Source organism: Apostichopus japonicus, chromosome 2, assembly GCF_037975245.1.
Source record: "Apostichopus japonicus isolate 1M-3 chromosome 2, ASM3797524v1, whole genome shotgun sequence".
NCBI classification, from domain to species: domain Eukaryota; kingdom Metazoa; phylum Echinodermata; class Holothuroidea; order Aspidochirotida; family Stichopodidae; genus Apostichopus; species Apostichopus japonicus.
In genome coordinates, this window is record NC_092562.1 from 17,772,549 (window position 1) to 17,796,670 (window position 24,122).

Sequence of the window (24,122 nt, forward strand, 5' to 3'; positions counted from 1 at the left end):
ACACGGGGAGCTGTAAGTATTAGTTAATCCACCTAATATCTCAGTCCATACAGTGGCGCGATGGCTTGGCGCACTTTACGAGCTGATGATCGAGACTCTCTTTTGCATCCGTGGTTCGAACCCCGGGTGATGACGTCTTTTACAGCAAATGCCTACACGGGGAGCTGTAAGTATTAGTTAATCCACCTAATATCTCAGTCCATACAGTGGCGCGATGGCTTGGCGCACTGTACGAGCTGATGATCGAGACTCTCTTTTGCATCCGTGGTTCGAACCCCGGGTGATGACGTCTTTTGCCGATCTTTTACAGCAAGTGCCTACACGGGGAGCTGTAAGTATTAGTTAATCCACCTAATATCGCAGTCCATACAGTGGCGCGATGGCTTGGCGCACTGTACGAGCTGATGATCGAGACTCTCTTTTGCATCCGTTGTTCGAACCCCGGGTGATGACGTCTTTTGCCGATCTTTTACAGCAAGTGCCTACACGGGGAGCTGTAAGTATTAGTTAATCCACCTAATATCTCAGTCCATAGAGTGGCGCGATGGCTTGGCGCACTGTACGAGCTGATGATCGAGACTCTCTTTTGCATCCGTGGTTCGAACCCCGGGTCTTTTGCCGATCTTTTACAGCAAGTGCCTGCACGGGGAACTGTAAGTATTAGTTAATCCACCTAATATCTCAGTCCATACAGTGGCGCGATGGCTTGGCGCACTGTACGAGCTGATGATCGAAACTCTCTTTTGCATCCGTGGTTCGAACCCCGGGTGATGACGTCTTTTGCCGATCTTTTACAGCAAGTGCCTACACGGGGAGCTGTAAGTATTAGTTAATCCACCTAATATCTCAGTCCATACAGTGGCGCGATGGCTCCGCGCAATGTACGAGCTGATGATCGAGACTCTCTTTTGCATCCGTGGTTCGAACCCCGGGTGATGACGTCTTTTACAGCAAGTGCCTACACGGGGAGCTGTAAGTATTAGTTAATCCACCTAATATCTCAGTCCATACAGTGGCGCGATGGCTTGGCGCACTGTACGAGCTGATGATCGAGACTCTCTTTTGCATCCGTGGTTCGAACCCCGGGTGATGACGTCTTTTGCCGATCTTTTACAGCAAGTGCCTACACGGGGAGCTGTAAGTATTAGTTAATCCACCTAATATCTCAGTCCATACAGTGGCGCGATGGCTTGGCGCACTGTACGAGCTGATGATCGAGACTCTCTTTTGCATCCGTGGTTCGAACCCCGGGTGATGACGTCTTTTGCCGATCTTTTACAGCAAGTGCCTACACGGGGAGCTGTAAGTATTAGTTAATTCACCTAATATCTCAGTCCATACAGTGGCGCGATGGCTTGGCGCACTGTACGAGCTGATGATCGAGACTCTCTTTTGCATCCGTGGTTCGAACCCCGGGTGATGACGTCTTTTTCCGATCTTTTACAGCAAGTGCCTACACGGGGAGCTGTAAGTATTAGTTAATCCACCTAATATCTCAGTCCATACAGTGGCGCGATGGCTTGGCGCACTGTACGAGCTGATGATCGAGACTCTCTTTTGCATCCGTGGTTCGAACCACGGGTGATGACGTCTTTTGCCGATCTTTTACAGCAAGTGCCTACACGGGGAGCTGTAAGTATTAGTTAATCCACCTAATATCTCAGTCCATAGAGTGGCGCGATGGCTTGGCGCACTTTACGAGCTGATGATCGAGACTCTCTTTTGCATCCGTGGTTCGAACCACGGGTGATGACGTCTTTTACAGCAAGTGCCTACACGGGGAGCTGTAAGTATTAGTTAATCCACCTAATATCTCAGTCCATACAGTGGCGCTATGGCTTGGCGCACTGTACGAGCTGATGATCGAGACTCTCTTTTGCATCCGTGGTTCGAACCCCGGGTGATGACGTCTTTTGCCGATCTTTTACAGCAAGTGCCTACACGGGGAGCTGTAAGTATTAGTTAATCCACCTAATATCTCAGTCCATACAGTGGCGCGATGGCTTGGCGCACTGTACGAGCTGATGATCGAGACTCTCTTTTGCATCCGTGGTTCGAACCCCGGGTGATGACGTCTTTTGCCGATCTTTTACAGCAAGTGCCTACACGGGGAGCTGTAAGTATTAGTTAATCCACCTAATATCTCAGTCCATACAGTGGCGCGATGGCTTGGCGCACTGTACGAGCTGATGATCGAGACTCTCTTTTGCATCCGTGGTTCGAACCCCGGGTGATGACGTCTTTTACAGCAAGTGCCTACACGGGGAGCTGTAAGTATTAGTTAATCCACCTAATATCTCAGTCCATACAGTGGCGCGATGGCTTGGCGCACTGTACGAGCTGATGATCGAGACTCTCTTTTGCATCCGTGGTTCGAACCCCGGGTGATGACGTCTTTTTCCGATCTTTTACAGCAAGTGCCTACACGGGGAGCTGTAAGTATTAGTTAATCCACCTAATATCTCAGTCCATACAGTGGCGCGATGGCTTGGCGCACTGTACGAGCTGATGATCGAGACTCTCTTTTGCATCCGTGGTTCGAACCCCGGGTGATGACGTCTTTTGCCGATCTTTTACAGCAAGTGCCTACACGGGGAGCTGTAAGTATTAGTTAATCCACCTAATATCTCAGTCCATACAGTGGCGCGATGGCTTGGCGCACTGTACGAGCTGATGATCGAGACTCTCTTTTGCATCCGTGGTTCGAACCCCGGGTGATGACGTCTTTTGCCGATCTTTTACAGCAAGTGCCTACACGGGGAGCTGTAAGTATTAGTTAATCCACCTAATATCTCAGTCCATACAGTGGCGCGATGGCTTGGCGCACTGTACGAGCTGATGATCGAGACTCTCTTTTGCATCCGTGGTTCGAACCCGGGGTGATGACGTCTTTTACAGCAAGTGCCTACACGGGGAGCTGTAAGTATTAGTTAATCCACCTAATATCTCAGTCCATACAGTGGCGCGATGGCTTGGCGCACTGTACGAGCTGATGATCGAGACTCTCTTTTGCATCCGTGGTTCGAACCACGGGTGATGACGTCTTTTGCCGATCTTTTACAGCAAGTGCCTACACGGGGAGCTGTAAGTATTAGTTAATCCACCTAATATCTCAGTCCATAGAGTGGCGCGATGGCTTGGCGCACTTTACGAGCTGATGATCGAGACTCTCTTTTGCATCCGTGGTTCGAACCCCGGGTGATGACGTCTTTTACAGCAAGTGCCTACACGGGGAGCTGTAAGTATTAGTTAATCCACCTAATATCTCAGTCCATACAGTGGCGCGATGGCTTGGCGCACTGTACGAGCTGATGATCGAGACTCTCTTTTGCATCCGTGGTTCGAACCCCGGGTGATGACGTCTTTTGCCGATCTTTTACAGCAAGTGCCTACACGGGGAGCTGTAAGTATTAGTTAATCCACCTAATATCTCAGTCCATACAGTGGCGCGATGGCTTGGCGCACTGTCCGAGCTGATGATCGAGACTCTCTTTTGCATCCGTGGTTCGAACCCCGGGTGATGACGTCTTTTGCCGATCTTTTACAGCAAGTGCCTACACGGGGAGCTGTAAGTATTAGTTAATCCACCTAATATCTCAGTCCATACAGTGGCGCGATGGCTTGGCGCACTGTACGAGCTGATGATCGAGACTCTCTTTTGCATCCGTGGTTCGAACCCCGGGTGATGACGTCTTTTACAGCAAGTGCCTACACGGGGAGCTGTAAGTATTAGTTAATCCACCTAATATCTCAGTCCATACAGTGGCGCGATGGCTTGGCGCACTGTACGAGCTGATGATCGAGACTCTCTTTTGCATCCGTGGTTCGAACCCCGGGTGATGACGTCTTTTTCCGATCTTTTACAGCAAGTGCCTACACGGGGAGCTGTAAGTATTAGTTAATCCACCTAATATCTCAGTCCATACAGTGGCGCGATGGCTTGGCGCACTGTACGAGCTGATGATCGAGACTCTCTTTTGCATCCGTGGTTCGAACCACGGGTGATGACGTCTTTTGCCGATCTTTTACAGCAAGTGCCTACACGGGGAGCTGTAAGTATTAGTTAATCCACCTAATATCTCAGTCCATACAGTGGCGCGATGGCTTGGCGCACTGTACGAGCTGATGATCGAGACTCTCTTTTGCATCCGTGGTTCGAACCCCGGGTCTTTTGCCGATCTTTTACAGCAAGTGCCTACACGGGGAGCTGTAAGTATTAGTTAATCCACCTAATATCTCAGTCCATACAGTGCCGCGATGGCTTGGCGCACTGTACGAGCTGATGATCGAGACTCTCTTTTGCATCCGTGGTTCGAACCACGGGTGATGACGTCTTTTGCCGATCTTTTACAGCAAGTGCCTACACGGGGAGCTGTAAGTATTAGTTAATCCACCTAATATCTCAGTCCATACAGTGGCGCGATGGCTTGGCGCACTGTACGAGCTGATGATCGAGACTCTCTTTTGCATCCGTGGTTCGAACCCCGGGTGATGACGTCTTTTACAGCAAGTGCCTACACGGGGAGCTGTAAGTATTAGTTAATCCACCTAATATCTCAGTCAATACAGTGGCGCGATGGCTTGGCGCACTGTACGAGCTGATGATCGAGACTCTCTTTTGCATCCGTGGTTCGAACCACGGGTGATGACGTCTTTTGCCGATCTTTTACAGCAAGTGCCTACACGGGGAGCTGTAAGTATTAGTTAATCCACCTAATATCTCAGTCCATACAGTGGCGCGATGGCTTGGCGCACTGTACGAGCTGATGATCGAGACTCTCTTTTGCATCCGTGGTTCGAACCACGGGTGATGACGTCTTTTGCCGATCTTTTACAGCAAGTGCCTACACGGGGAGCTGTAAGTATTAGTTAATCCACCTAATATCTCAGTCCATACAGTGGCGCGATGGCTTGGCGCACTTTACGAGCTGATGATCGAGACTCTCTTTTGCATCCGTGGTTCGAACCCCGGGTGATGACGTCTTTTACAGCAAGTGCCTACACGGGGAGCTGTAAGTATTAGTTAATCCACCTAATATCTCAGTCCATACAGTGGCGCGATGGCTTGGCGCACTGTACGAGCTGATGATCGAGACTCTCTTTTGCATCCGTGGTTCGAACCCCGGGTGATGACGTCTTTTTCCGATCTTTTACAGCAAGTGCCTACACGGGGAGCTGTAAGTATTAGTTAATCCACCTAATATCTCAGTCCATACAGTGGCGCGATGGCTTGGCGCACTGTACGAGCTGATGATTGAGACTCTCTTTTGCATCCGTGGTTCGAACCCCGGGTGATGACGTCTTTTACAGCAAGTGCCTACACGGGGAGCTGTAAGTATTAGTTAATCCACCTAATATCTCAGTCCATACAGTGGCGCGATGGCTTGGCGCACTGTACGAGCTGATGATCGAGACTCTCTTTTGCATCCGTGGTTCGAACCCCGGGTGATGACGTCTTTTTCCGATCTTTTACAGCAAGTGCCTACACGGGGAGCTGTAAGTATTAGTTAATCCACCTAATATCTCAGTCCATACAGTGGCGCGATGGCTTGGCGCACTGTACGAGCTGATGATCGAGACTCTCTTTTGCATCCGTGGTTCGAACCACGGGTGATGACGTCTTTTGCCGATCTTTTACAGCAAGTGCCTACACGGGGAGCTGTAAGTATTAGTTAATCCACCTAATATCTCAGTCCATACAGTGGCGCGATGGCTTGGCGCACTGTACGAGCTGATGATCGAGACTCTCTTTTGCATCCGTGGTTCGAACCCCGGGTCTTTTGCCGATCTTTTACAGCAAGTGCCTACACGGGGAGCTGTAAGTATTAGTTAATCCACCTAATATCTCAGTCCATACAGTGCCGCGATGGCTTGGCGCACTGTACGAGCTGATGATCGAGACTCTCTTTTGCATCCGTGGTTCGAACCACGGGTGATGACGTCTTTTGCCGATCTTTTACAGCAAGTGCCTACACGGGGAGCTGTAAGTATTAGTTAATCCACCTAATATCTCAGTCCATACAGTGGCGCGATGGCTTGGCGCACTGTCCGAGCTGATGATCGAGACTCTCTTTTGCATCCGTGGTTCGAACCCCGGGTGATGACGTCTTTTGCCGATCTTTTACAGCAAGTGCCTACACGGGGAGCTGTAAGTATTAGTTAATCCACCTAATATCTCAGTCCATACAGTGGCGCGATGGCTTGGCGCACTGTACGAGCTGATGATCGAGACTCTCTTTTGCATCCGTGGTTCGAACCCCGGGTGATGACGTCTTTTACAGCAAGTGCCTACACGGGGAGCTGTAAGTATTAGTTAATCCACCTAATATCTCAGTCCATACAGTGGCGCGATGGCTTGGCGCACTGTACGAGCTGATGATCGAGACTCTCTTTTGCATCCGTGGTTCGAACCCCGGGTGATGACGTCTTTTTCCGATCTTTTACAGCAAGTGCCTACACGGGGAGCTGTAAGTATTAGTTAATCCACCTAATATCTCAGTCCATACAGTGGCGCGATGGCTTGGCGCACTGTACGAGCTGATGATCGAGACTCTCTTTTGCATCCGTGGTTCGAACCACGGGTGATGACGTCTTTTGCCGATCTTTTACAGCAAGTGCCTACACGGGGAGCTGTAAGTATTAGTTAATCCACCTAATATCTCAGTCCATACAGTGGCGCGATGGCTTGGCGCACTGTACGAGCTGATGATCGAGACTCTCTTTTGCATCCGTGGTTCGAACCCCGGGTCTTTTGCCGGTCTTTTACAGCAAGTGCCTACACGGGGAGCTGTAAGTATTAGTTAATCCACCTAATATCTCAGTCCATACAGTGCCGCGATGGCTTGGCGCACTGTACGAGCTGATGATCGAGACTCTCTTTTGCATCCGTGGTTCGAACCACGGGTGATGACGTCTTTTGCCGATCTTTTACAGCAAGTGCCTACACGGGGAGCTGTAAGTATTAGTTAATCCACCTAATATCTCAGTCCATACAGTGGCGCGATGGCTTGGCGCACTGTACGAGCTGATGATCGAGACTCTCTTTTGCATCCGTGGTTCGAACCCCGGGTGATGACGTCTTTTACAGCAAGTGCCTACACGGGGAGCTGTAAGTATTAGTTAATCCACCTAATATCTCAGTCAATACAGTGGCGCGATGGCTTGGCGCACTGTACGAGCTGATGATCGAGACTCTCTTTTGCATCCGTGGTTCGAACCACGGGTGATGACGTCTTTTGCCGATCTTTTACAGCAAGTGCCTACACGGGGAGCTGTAAGTATTAGTTAATCCACCTAATATCTCAGTCCATACAGTGGCGCGATGGCTTGGCGCACTGTACGAGCTGATGATCGAGACTCTCTTTTGCATCCGTGGTTCGAACCACGGGTGATGACGTCTTTTGCCGATCTTTTACAGCAAGTGCCTACACGGGGAGCTGTAAGTATTAGTTAATCCACCTAATATCTCAGTCCATACAGTGGCGCGATGGCTTGGCGCACTTTACGAGCTGATGATCGAGACTCTCTTTTGCATCCGTGGTTCGAACCCCGGGTGATGACGTCTTTTACAGCAAGTGCCTACACGGGGAGCTGTAAGTATTAGTTAATCCACCTAATATCTCAGTCCATACAGTGGCGCGATGGCTTGGCGCACTGTACGAGCTGATGATCGAGACTCTCTTTTGCATCCGTGGTTCGAACCCCGGGTGATGACGTCTTTTTCCGATCTTTTACAGCAAGTGCCTACACGGGGAGCTGTAAGTATTAGTTAATCCACCTAATATCTCAGTCCATACAGTGGCGCGATGGCTTGGCGCACTGTACGAGCTGATGATCGAGACTCTCTTTTGCATCCGTGGTTCGAACCCCGGGTGATGACGTCTTTTACAGCAAGTGCCTACACGGGGAGCTGTAAGTATTAGTTAATCCACCTAATATCTCAGTCCATACAGTGGCGCGATGGCTTGGCGCACTGTACGAGCTGATGATCGAGACTCTCTTTTGCATCCGTGGTTCGAACCCCGGGTGATGACGTCTTTTTCCGATCTTTTACAGCAAGTGCCTACACGGGGAGCTGTAAGTATTAGTTAATCCACCTAATATCTCAGTCCATACAGTGGCGCGATGGCTTGGCGCACTGTACGAGCTGATGATCGAGACTCTCTTTTGCATCCGTGGTTCGAACCACGGGTGATGACGTCTTTTGCCGATCTTTTACAGCAAGTGCCTACACGGGGAGCTGTAAGTATTAGTTAATCCACCTAATATCTCAGTCCATACAGTGGCGCGATGGCTTGGCGCACTGTACGAGCTGATGATCGAGACTCTCTTTTGCATCCGTGGTTCGAACCCCGGGTCTTTTGCCGATCTTTTACAGCAAGTGCCTACACGGGGAGCTGTAAGTATTAGTTAATCCACCTAATATCTCAGTCCATACAGTGCCGCGATGGCTTGGCGCACTGTACGAGCTGATGATCGAGACTCTCTTTTGCATCCGTGGTTCGAACCACGGGTGATGACGTCTTTTGCCGATCTTTTACAGCAAGTGCCTACACGGGGAGCTGTAAGTATTAGTTAATCCACCTAATATCTCAGTCCATACAGTGGCGCGATGGCTTGGCGCACTGTACGAGCTGATGATCGAGACTCTCTTTTGCATCCGTGGTTCGAACCCCGGGTGATGACGTCTTTTACAGCAAGTGCCTACACGGGGAGCTGTAAGTATTAGTTAATCCACCTAATATCTCAGTCCATACAGTGGCGCGATGGCTTGGCGCATTGTACGAGCTGATGATCGAGACTCTCTTTTGCATCCGTGGTTCGAACCACGGGTGATGACGTCTTTTGCCGATCTTTTACAGCAAGTGCCTACACGGGGAGCTGTAAGTATTAGTTAATCCACCTAATATCTCAGTCCATACAGTGGCGCGATGGCTTGGCGCACTTTACGAGCTGATGATCGAGACTCTCTTTTGCATCCGTGGTTCGAACCCCGGGTGATGACGTCTTTTACAGCAAGTGCCTACACGGGGAGCTGTAAGTATTAGTTAATCCACCTAATATCTCAGTCCATACAGTGGCGCGATGGCTTGGCGCACTGTACGAGCTGATGATCGAGACTCTCTTTTGCATCCGTGGTTCGAACCCCGGGTGATGACGTCTTTTTCCGATCTTTTACAGCAAGTGCCTACACGGGGAGCTGTAAGTATTAGTTAATCCACCTAATATCTCAGTCCATACAGTGGCGCGATGGCTTGGCGCACTGTACGAGCTGATGATCGAGACTCTCTTTTGCATCCGTGGTTCGAGCCCCGGGTGATGACGTCTTTTACAGCAAGTGCCTACACGGGGAGCTGTAAGTATTAGTTAATCCACCTAATATCTCAGTCCATACAGTGGCGCGATGGCTTGGCGCACTGTACGAGCTGATGATCGAGACTCTCTTTTGCATCCGTGGTTCGAACCCCGGGTGATGACGTCTTTTTCCGATCTTTTACAGCAAGTGCCTACACGGGGAGCTGTAAGTATTAGTTAATCCACCTAATATCTCAGTCCATACAGTGGCGCGATGGCTTGGCGCACTGTACGAGCTGATGATCGAGACTCTCTTTTGCATCCGTGGTTCGAACCACGGGTGATGACGTCTTTTGCCGATCTTTTACAGCAAGTGCCTACACGGGGAGCTGTAAGTATTAGTTAATCCACCTAATATCTCAGTCCATACAGTGGCGCGATGGCTTGGCGCACTGTACGAGCTGATGATCGAGACTCTCTTTTGCATCCGTGGTTCGAACCCCGGGTCTTTTGCCGATCTTTTACAGCAAGTGCCTACACGGGGAGCTGTAAGTATTAGTTAATCCACCTAATATCTCAGTCCATACAGTGCCGCGATGGCTTGGCGCACTGTACGAGCTGATGATCGAGACTCTCTTTTGCATCCGTGGTTCGAACCACGGGTGATGACGTCTTTTGCCGATCTTTTACAGCAAGTGCCTACACGGGGAGCTGTAAGTATTAGTTAATCCACCTAATATCTCAGTCCATACAGTGGCGCGATGGCTTGGCGCACTGTACGAGCTGATGATCGAGACTCTCTTTTGCATCCGTGGTTCGAACCCCGGGTGATGACGTCTTTTACAGCAAGTGCCTACACGGGGAGCTGTAAGTATTAGTTAATCCACCTAATATCTCAGTCAATACAGTGGCGCGATGGCTTGGCGCACTGTACGAGCTGATGATCGAGACTCTCTTTTGCATCCGTGGTTCGAACCACGGGTGATGACGTCTTTTGCCGATCTTTTACAGCAAGTGCCTACACGGGGAGCTGTAAGTATTAGTTAATCCACCTAATATCTCAGTCCATACAGTGGCGCGATGGCTTGGCGCACTGTACGAGCTGATGATCGAGACTCTCTTTTGCATCCGTGGTTCGAACCACGGGTGATGACGTCTTTTGCCGATCTTTTACAGCAAGTGCCTACACGGGGAGCTGTAAGTATTAGTTAATCCACCTAATATCTCAGTCCATACAGTGGCGCGATGGCTTGGCGCACTGTACGAGCTGATGATCGAGACTCTCTTTTGCATCCGTGGTTCGAACCCCGGGTCTTTTGCCGATCTTTTACAGCAAGTGCCTACACGGGGAGCTGTAAGTATTAGTTAATCCACCTAATATCTCAGTCCATACAGTGCCGCGATGGCTTGGCGCACTGTACGAGCTGATGATCGAGACTCTCTTTTGCATCCGTGGTTCGAACCACGGGTGATGACGTCTTTTGCCGATCTTTTACAGCAAGTGCCTACACGGGGAGCTGTAAGTATTAGTTAATCCACCTAATATCTCAGTCCATACAGTGGCGCGATGGCTTGGCGCACTGTCCGAGCTGATGATCGAGACTCTCTTTTGCATCCGTGGTTCGAACCCCGGGTGATGACGTCTTTTGCCGATCTTTTACAGCAAGTGCCTACACGGGGAGCTGTAAGTATTAGTTAATCCACCTAATATCTCAGTCCATACAGTGGCGCGATGGCTTGGCGCACTGTACGAGCTGATGATCGAGACTCTCTTTTGCATCCGTGGTTCGAACCCCGGGTGATGACGTCTTTTACAGCAAGTGCCTACACGGGGAGCTGTAAGTATTAGTTAATCCACCTAATATCTCAGTCCATACAGTGGCGCGATGGCTTGGCGCACTGTACGAGCTGATGATCGAGACTCTCTTTTGCATCCGTGGTTCGAACCCCGGGTGATGACGTCTTTTTCCGATCTTTTACAGCAAGTGCCTACACGGGGAGCTGTAAGTATTAGTTAATCCACCTAATATCTCAGTCCATACAGTGGCGCGATGGCTTGGCGCACTGTACGAGCTGATGATCGAGACTCTCTTTTGCATCCGTGGTTCGAACCACGGGTGATGACGTCTTTTGCCGATCTTTTACAGCAAGTGCCTACACGGGGAGCTGTAAGTATTAGTTAATCCACCTAATATCTCAGTCCATACAGTGGCGCGATGGCTTGGCGCACTGTACGAGCTGATGATCGAGACTCTCTTTTGCATCCGTGGTTCGAACCCCGGGTCTTTTGCCGGTCTTTTACAGCAAGTGCCTACACGGGGAGCTGTAAGTATTAGTTAATCCACCTAATATCTCAGTCCATACAGTGCCGCGATGGCTTGGCGCACTGTACGAGCTGATGATCGAGACTCTCTTTTGCATCCGTGGTTCGAACCACGGGTGATGACGTCTTTTGCCGATCTTTTACAGCAAGTGCCTACACGGGGAGCTGTAAGTATTAGTTAATCCACCTAATATCTCAGTCCATACAGTGGCGCGATGGCTTGGCGCACTGTACGAGCTGATGATCGAGACTCTCTTTTGCATCCGTGGTTCGAACCCCGGGTGATGACGTCTTTTACAGCAAGTGCCTACACGGGGAGCTGTAAGTATTAGTTAATCCACCTAATATCTCAGTCAATACAGTGGCGCGATGGCTTGGCGCACTGTACGAGCTGATGATCGAGACTCTCTTTTGCATCCGTGGTTCGAACCACGGGTGATGACGTCTTTTGCCGATCTTTTACAGCAAGTGCCTACACGGGGAGCTGTAAGTATTAGTTAATCCACCTAATATCTCAGTCCATACAGTGGCGCGATGGCTTGGCGCACTGTACGAGCTGATGATCGAGACTCTCTTTTGCATCCGTGGTTCGAACCACGGGTGATGACGTCTTTTGCCGATCTTTTACAGCAAGTGCCTACACGGGGAGCTGTAAGTATTAGTTAATCCACCTAATATCTCAGTCCATACAGTGGCGCGATGGCTTGGCGCACTTTACGAGCTGATGATCGAGACTCTCTTTTGCATCCGTGGTTCGAACCCCGGGTGATGACGTCTTTTACAGCAAGTGCCTACACGGGGAGCTGTAAGTATTAGTTAATCCACCTAATATCTCAGTCCATACAGTGGCGCGATGGCTTGGCGCACTGTACGAGCTGATGATCGAGACTCTCTTTTGCATCCGTGGTTCGAACCCCGGGTGATGACGTCTTTTTCCGATCTTTTACAGCAAGTGCCTACACGGGGAGCTGTAAGTATTAGTTAATCCACCTAATATCTCAGTCCATACAGTGGCGCGATGGCTTGGCGCACTGTACGAGCTGATGATCGAGACTCTCTTTTGCATCCGTGGTTCGAACCCCGGGTGATGACGTCTTTTACAGCAAGTGCCTACACGGGGAGCTGTAAGTATTAGTTAATCCACCTAATATCTCAGTCCATACAGTGGCGCGATGGCTTGGCGCACTGTACGAGCTGATGATCGAGACTCTCTTTTGCATCCGTGGTTCGAACCCCGGGTGATGACGTCTTTTTCCGATCTTTTACAGCAAGTGCCTACACGGGGAGCTGTAAGTATTAGTTAATCCACCTAATATCTCAGTCCATACAGTGGCGCGATGGCTTGGCGCACTGTACGAGCTGATGATCGAGACTCTCTTTTGCATCCGTGGTTCGAACCACGGGTGATGACGTCTTTTGCCGATCTTTTACAGCAAGTGCCTACACGGGGAGCTGTAAGTATTAGTTAATCCACCTAATATCTCAGTCCATACAGTGGCGCGATGGCTTGGCGCACTGTACGAGCTGATGATCGAGACTCTCTTTTGCATCCGTGGTTCGAACCCCGGGTCTTTTGCCGATCTTTTACAGCAAGTGCCTACACGGGGAGCTGTAAGTATTAGTTAATCCACCTAATATCTCAGTCCATACAGTGCCGCGATGGCTTGGCGCACTGTACGAGCTGATGATCGAGACTCTCTTTTGCATCCGTGGTTCGAACCACGGGTGATGACGTCTTTTGCCGATCTTTTACAGCAAGTGCCTACACGGGGAGCTGTAAGTATTAGTTAATCCACCTAATATCTCAGTCCATACAGTGGCGCGATGGCTTGGCGCACTGTACGAGCTGATGATCGAGACTCTCTTTTGCATCCGTGGTTCGAACCCCGGGTGATGACGTCTTTTACAGCAAGTGCCTACACGGGGAGCTGTAAGTATTAGTTAATCCACCTAATATCTCAGTCCATACAGTGGCGCGATGGCTTGACGCACTGTACGAGCTGATGATCGAGACTCTCTTTTGCATCCGTGGTTCGAACCACGGGTGATGACGTCTTTTGCCGATCTTTTACAGCAAGTGCCTACACGGGGAGCTGTAAGTATTAGTTAATCCACCTAATATCTCAGTCCATACAGTGGCGCGATGGCTTGGCGCACTTTACGAGCTGATGATCGAGACTCTCTTTTGCATCCGTGGTTCGAACCCCGGGTGATGACGTCTTTTACAGCAAGTGCCTACACGGGGAGCTGTAAGTATTAGTTAATCCACCTAATATCTCAGTCCATACAGTGGCGCGATGGCTTGGCGCACTGTACGAGCTGATGATCGAGACTCTCTTTTGCATCCGTGGTTCGAACCCCGGGTGATGACGTCTTTTTCCGATCTTTTACAGCAAGTGCCTACACGGGGAGCTGTAAGTATTAGTTAATCCACCTAATATCTCAGTCCATACAGTGGCGCGATGGCTTGGCGCACTGTACGAGCTGATGATCGAGACTCTCTTTTGCATCCGTGGTTCGAGCCCCGGGTGATGACGTCTTTTACAGCAAGTGCCTACACGGGGAGCTGTAAGTATTAGTTAATCCACCTAATATCTCAGTCCATACAGTGGCGCGATGGCTTGGCGCACTGTACGAGCTGATGATCGAGACTCTCTTTTGCATCCGTGGTTCGAACCACGGGTGATGACGTCTTTTGCCGATCTTTTACAGCAAGTGCCTACACGGGGAGCTGTAAGTATTAGTTAATCCACCTAATATCTCAGTCCATACAGTGGCGCGATGGCTTGGCGCACTGTACGAGCTGATGATCGAGACTCTCTTTTGCATCCGTGGTTCGAACCCCGGGTCTTTTGCCGATCTTTTACAGCAAGTGCCTACACGGGGAGCTGTAAGTATTAGTTAATCCACCTAATATCTCAGTCCATACAGTGCCGCGATGGCTTGGCGCACTGTACGAGCTGATGATCGAGACTCTCTTTTGCATCCGTGGTTCGAACCACGGGTGATGACGTCTTTTGCCGATCTTTTACAGCAAGTGCCTACACGGGGAGCTGTAAGTATTAGTTAATCCACCTAATATCTCAGTCCATACAGTGGCGCGATGGCTTGGCGCACTGTACGAGCTGATGATCGAGACTCTCTTTTGCATCCGTGGTTCGAACCCCGGGTGATGACGTCTTTTACAGCAAGTGCCTACACGGGGAGCTGTAAGTAGTAGTTAATCCACCTAATATCTCAGTCAATACAGTGGCGCGATGGCTTGGCGCACTGTACGAGCTGATGATCGAGACTCTCTTTTGCATCCGTGGTTCGAACCACGGGTGATGACGTCTTTTGCCGATCTTTTACAGCAAGTGCCTACACGGGGAGCTGTAAGTATTAGTTAATCCACCTAATATCTCAGTCCATACAGTGGCGCGATGGCTTGGCGCACTGTACGAGCTGATGATCGAGACTCTCTTTTGCATCCGTGGTTCGAACCACGGGTGATGACGTCTTTTGCCGATCTTTTACAGCAAGTGCCTACACGGGGAGCTGTAAGTATTAGTTAATCCACCTAATATCTCAGTCCATACAGTGGCGCGATGGCTTGGCGCACTTTACGAGCTGATGATCGAGACTCTCTTTTGCATCCGTGGTTCGAACCCCGGGTGATGACGTCTTTTACAGCAAGTGCCTACACGGGGAGCTGTAAGTATTAGTTAATCCACCTAATATCTCAGTCCATACAGTGGCGCGATGGCTTGGCGCACTGTACGAGCTGATGATCGAGACTCTCTTTTGCATCCGTGGTTCGAACCCCGGGTGATGACGTCTTTTGCCGATCTTTTACAGCAAGTGCCTACACGGGGAGCTGTAAGTATTAGTTAATCCACCTAATATCTCAGTCCATACAGTGGCGCGATGGCTTGGCGCACTGTACGAGCTGATGATCGAGACTCTCTTTTGCATCCGTTGTTCGAACTCCGAGTGATGACGTCTTTTGCCGATCTTTTACAGCAAGTGCCTACACGGGGAGCTGTAAGTATTATTTAATCCACCTAATATCTCAGTCCATACAGTGGCGCGATGGCTTGGCGCACTGTACGAGCTGATGATCGAGACTCTCTTTTGCATCCGTGGTTCGAACCCCGGGTGATGACGTCTTTTACAGCAAGTGCCTACACGGGGAGCTGTAAGTATTAGTTAATCCACCTAATATCTCAGTCCATACAGTGGCGCGATGGCTTGGCGCACTGTACGAGCTGATGATCGAGACTCTCTTTTGCATCCGTGGTTCGAACCCCGGGTGATGACGTCTTTTTCCGATCTTTTACAGCAAGTGCCTACACGGGGAGCTGTAAGTATTAGTTAATCCACCTAATATCTCAGTCCATACAGTGCCGCGATGGCTTGGCGCACTGTACGAGCTGATGATCGAGACTCTCTTTTGCATCCGTGGTTCGAACCACGGGTGATGACGTCTTTTGCCGATCTTTTACAGCAAGTGCCTACACGGGGAGCTGTAAGTATTAGTTAATCCACCTAATATCTCAGTCCATACAGTGGCGCGATGGCTTGGCGCACTGTACGAGCTGATGATCGAGACTCTCTTTTGCATCCGTGGTTCGAACCCCGGGTGATGACGTCTTTTACAGCAAGTGCCTACACGGGGAGCTGTAAGTATTAGTTAATCCACCTAATATCTCAGTCAATACAGTGGCGCGATGGCTTGGCGCACTGTACGAGCTGATGATCGAGACTCTCTTTTGCATCCGTGGTTCGAACCACGGGTGATGACGTCTTTTGCCGATCTTTTACAGCAAGTGCCTACACGGGGAGCTGTAAGTATTAGTTAATCCACCTAATATCTCAGTCCATACAGTGGCGCGATGGCTTGGCGCACTGTACGAGCTGATGATCGAGACTCTCTTTTGCATCCGTGGTTCGAACCACGGGTGATGACGTCTTTTGCCGATCTTTTACAGCAAGTGCCTACACGGGGAGCTGTAAGTATTAGTTAATCCACCTAATATCTCAGTCCATACAGTGGCGCGATGGCTTGGCGCACTTTACGAGCTGATGATCGAGACTCTCTTTTGCATCCGTGGTTCGAACCCCGGGTGATGACGTCTTTTACAGCAAGTGCCTACACGGGGAGCTGTAAGTATTAGTTAATCCACCTAATATCTCAGTCCATACAGTGGCGCGATGGCTTGGCGCACTGTACGAGCTGATGATCGAGACTCTCTTTTGCATCCGTGGTTCGAACCCCGGGTGATGACGTCTTTTGCCGATCTTTTACAGCAAGTGCCTACACGGGGAGCTGTAAGTATTAGTTAATCCACCTAATATCTCAGTCCATACAGTGGCGCGATGGCTTGGCGCACTGTACGAGCTGATGATCGAGACTCTCTTTTGCATCCGTGGTTCGAACCCCGGGTGATGACGTCTTTTACAGCAAGTGCCTACACGGGGAGCTGTAAGTATTAGTTAATCCACCTAATATCTCAGTCCATACAGTGGCGCGATGGCTTGGCGCACTGTACGAGCTGATGATCGAGACTCTCTTTTGCATCCGTGGTTCGAACCCCGGGTGATGACGTCTTTTTCCGATCTTTTACAGCAAGTGCCTACACGGGGAGCTGTAAGTATTAGTTAATCCACCTAATATCTCAGTCCATACAGTGGCGCGATGGCTTGGCGCACTGTACGAGCTGATGATCGAGACTCTCTTTTGCATCCGTGGTTCGAACCACGGGTGATGACGTCTTTTGCCGATCTTTTACAGCAAGTGCCTACACGGGGAGCTGTAAGTATTAGTTAATCCACCTAATATCTCAGTCCATACAGTGGCGCGATGGCTTGGCGCACTGTACGAGCTGATGATCGAGACTCTCTTTTGCATCCGTGGTTCGAACCCCGGGTCTTTTGCCGATCTTTTACAGCAAGTGCCTACACGGGGAGCTGTAAGTATTAGTTAATCCACCTAATATCTCAGTCCATACAGTGCCGCGATGGCTTGGCGCACTGTACGAGCTGATGATCGAGACTCTCTTTTGCATCCGTGGTTCGAACCACGGGTGATGACGTCTTTTGCCGATCTTTTACAGCAAGTGCCTACACGGGGAGCTGTAAGTATTAGTTAATCCACCTAATATCTCAGTCCATACAGTGGCGCGATGGCTTGGCGCACTTTACGAGCTGATGATCGAGACTCTCTTTTGCATCCGTGGTTCGAACCCCGGGTGATGACGTCTTTTACAGCAAGTGCCTACAAGGGGAGCTGTAAGTATTAGTTAATCCACCTAATATCTCAGTCCATACAGTGGCGCGATGGCTTGGCGCACTGTACGAGCTGATGATCGAGACTCTCTTTTGCATCCGTGGTTCGAACCCCGGGTGATGACGTCTTTTGCCGATCTTTTACAGCAAGTGCCTACACGGGGAGCTGTAAGTATTAGTTAATCCACCTAATATCTCAGTCCATACAGTGGCGCGATGGCTTGGCGCACTGTACGAGCTGATGATCGAGACTCTCTTTTGCATCCGTGGTTCGAACCACGGGTGATGACGTCTTTTGCCGATCTTTTACAGCAAGTGCCTACACGGGGAGCTGTAAGTATTAGTTAATCCACCTAATATCTCAGTCCATACAGTGGCGCGATGGCTTGGCGCACTGTACGAGCTGATGATCGAGACTCTCTTTTGCATCCGTGGTTCGAACCCCGGGTGATGACGTCTTTTACAGCAAGTGCCTACACGGGGAGCTGTAAGTATTAGTTAATCCACCTAATATCTCAGTCCATACAGTGGCGCGATGGCTTGGCGCACTGTACGAGCTGATGATCGAGACTCTCTTTTGCATCCGTGGTTCGAACCCCGGGTGATGACGTCTTTTTCCGATCTTTTACAGCAAGTGCCTACACGGGGAGCTGTAAGTATTAGTTAATCCACCTAATATCTCAGTCCATACAGTGGCGCGATGGCTTGGCGCACTGTACGAGCTGATGATCGAGACTCTCTTTTGCATCCGTGGTTCGAACCCGGGGTGATGACGTCTTTTACAGCAAGTGCCTACACGGGGAGCTGTAAGTATTAGTTAATCCACCTAATATCTCAGTCCATACAGTGGCGCGATGGCTTGGCGCACTGTACGAGCTGATGATCGAGACTCTCTTTTGCATCCGTGGTTCGAACCACGGGTGATGACGTCTTTTGCCGATCTTTTACAGCAAGTGCCTACACGGGGAGCTGTAAGTATTAGTTAATCCACCTAATATCTCAGTTCATACAGTGGCGCGATGGCTTGGCGCACTGTACGAGCTGATGATCGAGACTCTCTTTTGCATCCGTGGTTCGAACCCCGGGTCTTTTGCCGATCTTTTACAGCAAGTGCCTACACGGGGAGCTGTAAGTATTAGTTAATCCACCTAATATCTCAGTCCATACAGTGGCGCGATGGCTTGGCGCACTGTACGAGCTGATGATCGAGACTTTCTTTTGCATCCGTTGTTCGAATCCCGAGTGATGACGTCTTTTGCCGATCTTTTACAGCAAGTGCCTACACGGGGAGCTGTAAGTATTAGTTAATCCACCTAATATCTCAGTCCATACAGTGGCGCGATGGCTTGGCGCACTGTACGAGCTGATGATCGAGACTCTCTTTTGCATCCGTGGTTCGAACCCCGGGTGATGACGTCTTTTGCCGATCTTTTACAGCAAGTGCCTACACGGGGAGCTGTAAGTATTAGTTAATCCACCTAATATCTCAGTCCATACAGTGGCGCGATGGCTTGGCGCACTGTACGAGCCGATGATCGAGACTCTCTTTTGCATCCGTGGTTCGAACCCCGGTGATGACGTCTTTTGCCGATCTTTTACAGCAAGTGCCTACACGGGGAGCTGTAAGTATTAGTTAATCCACCTAATATCTCAGTCCATACAGTGGCGCGATGGCTTGGCGCACTGTACGAGGCACTACTTAGGCACTGTAAGGCACTGTTTTAGGCACTGTACTTTAATTATGCAGTTAGCTGTGCTCTGTACTAGCTGGTCTTTTTCATGCTTTATCACTTTCTCTTATACTGATTCTTACCGATTCTTACACTGTACTTGTACTGTCTGCTGGATTTCTTCAACACCAGAAGGATTTTTTATCGATTGAGTGGAATAACCAGTACTTTGTAGTTTTCAAACGTTGTAACTGCCATAGCGCCCTGAGGCCATAAGGCGTGTATAGTTGATCACCATAAGTACCGGTTCTGCGAAACCGAATCCTTATGTTATGAAGAATAACAGTGTGAAATTTGTGGATAATAACTACAATGCGTCGGTTGTACTGAAAGCTATCGCAACGGATATTGGGAAAGAAAATATAATGGGATGTGTGAAGACCCAAGGCCTGTGGATAGTTACCCTGAGAAAAAAAGGAAGATGTTGAACTACTCCAATAAACAGGTTTGAAAGTAGGAGATGACCTGGTTAATATTGTGGGAGTAACCAAGACCATTCTGACCGTCAGTGTTTTCGGAGTACCACTATACGTTGATGACAGTGAGATAACAGACAAACTAGAGGAATTTGGCTGCAAATTAAGAAGCACGATATGAGATTACAATCGAATTAAGTTAAAGGTATTTCTGAGTAACATATAAAGTACGGTATAAGAACATTAAAAAGTAACTATATTTTTATTTTAATTAATTAGTTCTGTAAGAATTCATTGTATATATTGTTTAGTGAATGGGTGAACCAGTGGGTTCACCTTCAAATAAAAAAGAAAAATATGTGCGTACTCTGTACCTCGAGAGCGTGACGTATTTTGGATCCCGGGCTCGAGACCCGGCCACCGCAGTTTGCTTTTGCCGCGATCTTATACGGTCTCGGGAACTTTAAGTATTAGAAACGAACATTAGAAACGAACATTAGAAACGAAACATTAGAAACGAACGAACCGCGATCTTATACGGTCTCGGGAACTTTAAGTATTAGAAACGAACATTAGAACGAACATTAGAAACGAAGCAAACGAACATTAGAACATTAGAAACGAACCGGTGTATAAAAAGGGTGACAAAGATAATTACGAAAATTACCGGCCTATATCATTGTTGTCGTGCTTTTCTAAAATAATTGAAAGGCTTATGTTTAATCGTATTTTTAATTTTCTTAACAAGCATGATATTCTATGTGATCAGCAGTATGGTTTTAGAGCAGATCACTCTACTGAACTTGCATTGGCAGATGCTATTGACAAATTATCCAGCAGCTTAGATAACAATAAAACTTGCATTGGTGTATTTCTAGACCTTTCAAAGGCTTTCGACACTATTGATCATGTTATCTTAATGAGTAAATTGCACCACTACGGTATTAGAGGAACAACACTGAATTGGATAGACAGTTATATTACAAATCGTTATCAATATACCTCTTACAAAAACTCTACTTCTCGTATTGCAGAAATTCAATGCGGTGTCCCACAGGGTTCAATTTTAGGCCCATTGTTTTTCATTTTATATTCATTCATTCATTCATTTATTTGTTTTTTCACATAAACATTTTTATATGTCAATGACATCTGCCAAATTTCTAAATTTGCAAACATAACACTATTTGCTGATGATACAAGTATTTTCTTCGATTCGATTCAGATGTAAATGCAAATTCATTCCATATTCAAATTTCTAATGAGCTAAGTAAATTTAATAACTGGTTTTCTGCCAATAAACTATCACTTAATATTGGCAAAACTAATTATATTGCGTTTAATACTTCCAGAAATTTTAGCTGGGATAAATATATCACCATGGGTGGTATAATTCTAAAACAAGTTATACTACTAAGTTTTTAGGTGTATATATTGATAATAAGCTTTCTTGGCATGAGCACATTTCTACAGTATGCAGGAAAGCAGCGAAAAGCGTTGGGATTTTATCAAAGTTGAAATTTATTAAAGACTCTCTACCAAACTTTGGTCGTTCCACACATCTCATATTGTTCAATTATCTGGTCTGGCACGCCAGAAACCAATCTTCATCCTCTTATTATTCTCCAAAAGAAAGCCATGCGCCACATTTCACGTGTTGCACCTCGTGAACACACAAATCAACTTTTCAAGAATCTCAGTTTATTAAAAGTTACCGACATTTTTCGTGTAAATCTTGCCACGTTTGCATATAAGGCATGGAATGGTTTATTGCCTAACACATTTCATGATTTTTTAACTAGTAACAGTGTGATACATTACCACAACACACGGCCACCTCAGTTTGCTTTTGCCGCGATCTTTTACGGTCTCGGGAACTTTAAGTATTAGAAACGAACATAGATTTATATCAGCTACTGCCGATCTTTTACACCTCTTGCTTGCACTAGGAGCCCTAAATATTAGATAATCAGCTTAATATCTTAACCCATACAGTGGCGCGACAGCTTGGCGCACTGTATTAGCTGTAGAGCGAGACTCTCTTTTACACTGGTGGCTCGAACCCCAGTGACGGCTTTTGCCGATCTTTTACACCTCTTGCTTGCATTATGAGCCCTAACTATTAGATAATCAGCAGAATATCTCAACCCATACAGTGGCGCGACGGCTTGGCGCACTGTATTAGCTGTAGAGCGAGACCCTCTTTTACACTGGTGGTTCGAACCCCATTGACGGCGTTTGCCGATCTTTTACACCTCTTGCTTGCATTATGAGCCCTAACTATTAGATAATCAGCAGAATATCTCAACCCATACAGTGGCGCGACGGCTTGGCGCACTGTATTAGCTGTAGAGCGAGACCCTCTTTTACACTGGTGGTTCGAACCCCATTGACGGCGTTTGCCGATCTTTTACACCTCTTGCTTGCATTATGAGCCCTAACTATTAGATAATCAGCAGAATATCTCAACCCATACAGTGGCGCGATGGCTTGGCGCACTGTATTAGCTGTAGAGCGAGACTCTCTTTTACACTGGTTGTTCGAACCCCATTGACGGCGTTTGCCGATCTTTTACACCTCTTGCTTGCATTATGAGCCCTAACTATTAGATAATCAGCAGAATATCTCAACCCATTTAGTGGCGCGACGGCTTGGCGCACTGTATTAGCTGTAGAGCGAGACCCTTTTTTACACTGGTGGTTCGAACCCCATTGACGGCTTTTGCCGATCATTTACACCTCTTGCTTGCATTAGGAGCCCTAACTATTAGATATTCAGCAGAATATCTTAACCCATACAGTGGCGCGACGGCTTGGCGCACTGTATTAGCTGTAGAGCGAGACTCTCCAGGGGCGTATCCAGGGGGCGCAACAGGCGCGCGCACCCTATTGGCCGTCACCAAAAAAAAAAAGTTAAGCAAAAAAAAAAAATTGATGACGACCTTTATGTGAGATGTCGGTGATCGCTCAACCCCCCCCCCCCCCCGTATGCTTTATTTTTTGTTTGCCCAAAAAAAAGGTTCTGGCGAAGTTCGGCGGCATAATAGTTTTAGAAACATAGATGGTAATTGTGTTTGTATTATCGCGTAGCACAGGGCGTGTATAAGGCCTCTGGGCTGCCTGAGGGAAGCCCATAATAGCTCCGTGCATAACACGTGAGGTTACTCTATCGATGCAAAAATTTTCCACCCCTCCCCTTAGGCTTAGATCCATCCCCCAGGACGGCGATCATTCATGCCTGACGCCCCCCCCCCCCCCTAGTGGAAAATCCTGGATACGCCCCTGCTCTCTTTTCAAGAAATGGTGACTAAAGCCATCAGAACTAAGCTGTCAACCACGAATCACACCTATTTCGGACGTGACAGAGAATAAACAGAGTCCTGGACACTGATTGGTCAAATTGAACAACAAGTTAACGTTACTGTACCATCGCCTAGTAAGCTAAATTTACGAACATACCGAACATCCCGAAGGCCTAATGGACGATTAATCTAACGAATACACGTAGGTCTGTAGTCTATCATTTCCAAATGTAACTCCCTCAGGTCATTTAAAGACTGCTTGGTCGATTTCCTGGCCCTGGTTTATCATCATCCAAAACATGTAATATATGCCATACACGGCTGTAGTATATACTGCCATGCCACAATAAGAACATTACAAGTACCTAAGTAGTACAGATAACGCTGAGTCGTTGTTGATAAATACGATTAACATTTGATGCTCGCAACTACTTTGCAGGATGTTGTTAACTCCAATGTGTCCAAGTGTTGCCTGTCTTGTTCAATTCGAGAATAACGAACCAAAGTAGAAAATTTTACGTATTGGTTTAAAGAAGTACATGCTACGCTAGGAGATCTATTTTATTTACGTGTGAAGAATTAACTGTTCGCCGCCACAATTCTTTGCAAATCTGAGTCTGGATTTTTTTTTAACGTACTGTAGCTAACCTGTGAATTTGAGATTGCTATAAAGAGTGTATGTTCAGTTGACATTCACCAGCCAGCCATGTAGATGGTGGAGCGGGCTAGTAATCCCAATATTGTAGCACGCATGCGCACTACAATAATTATCACATCTTGCGCAATTTGAT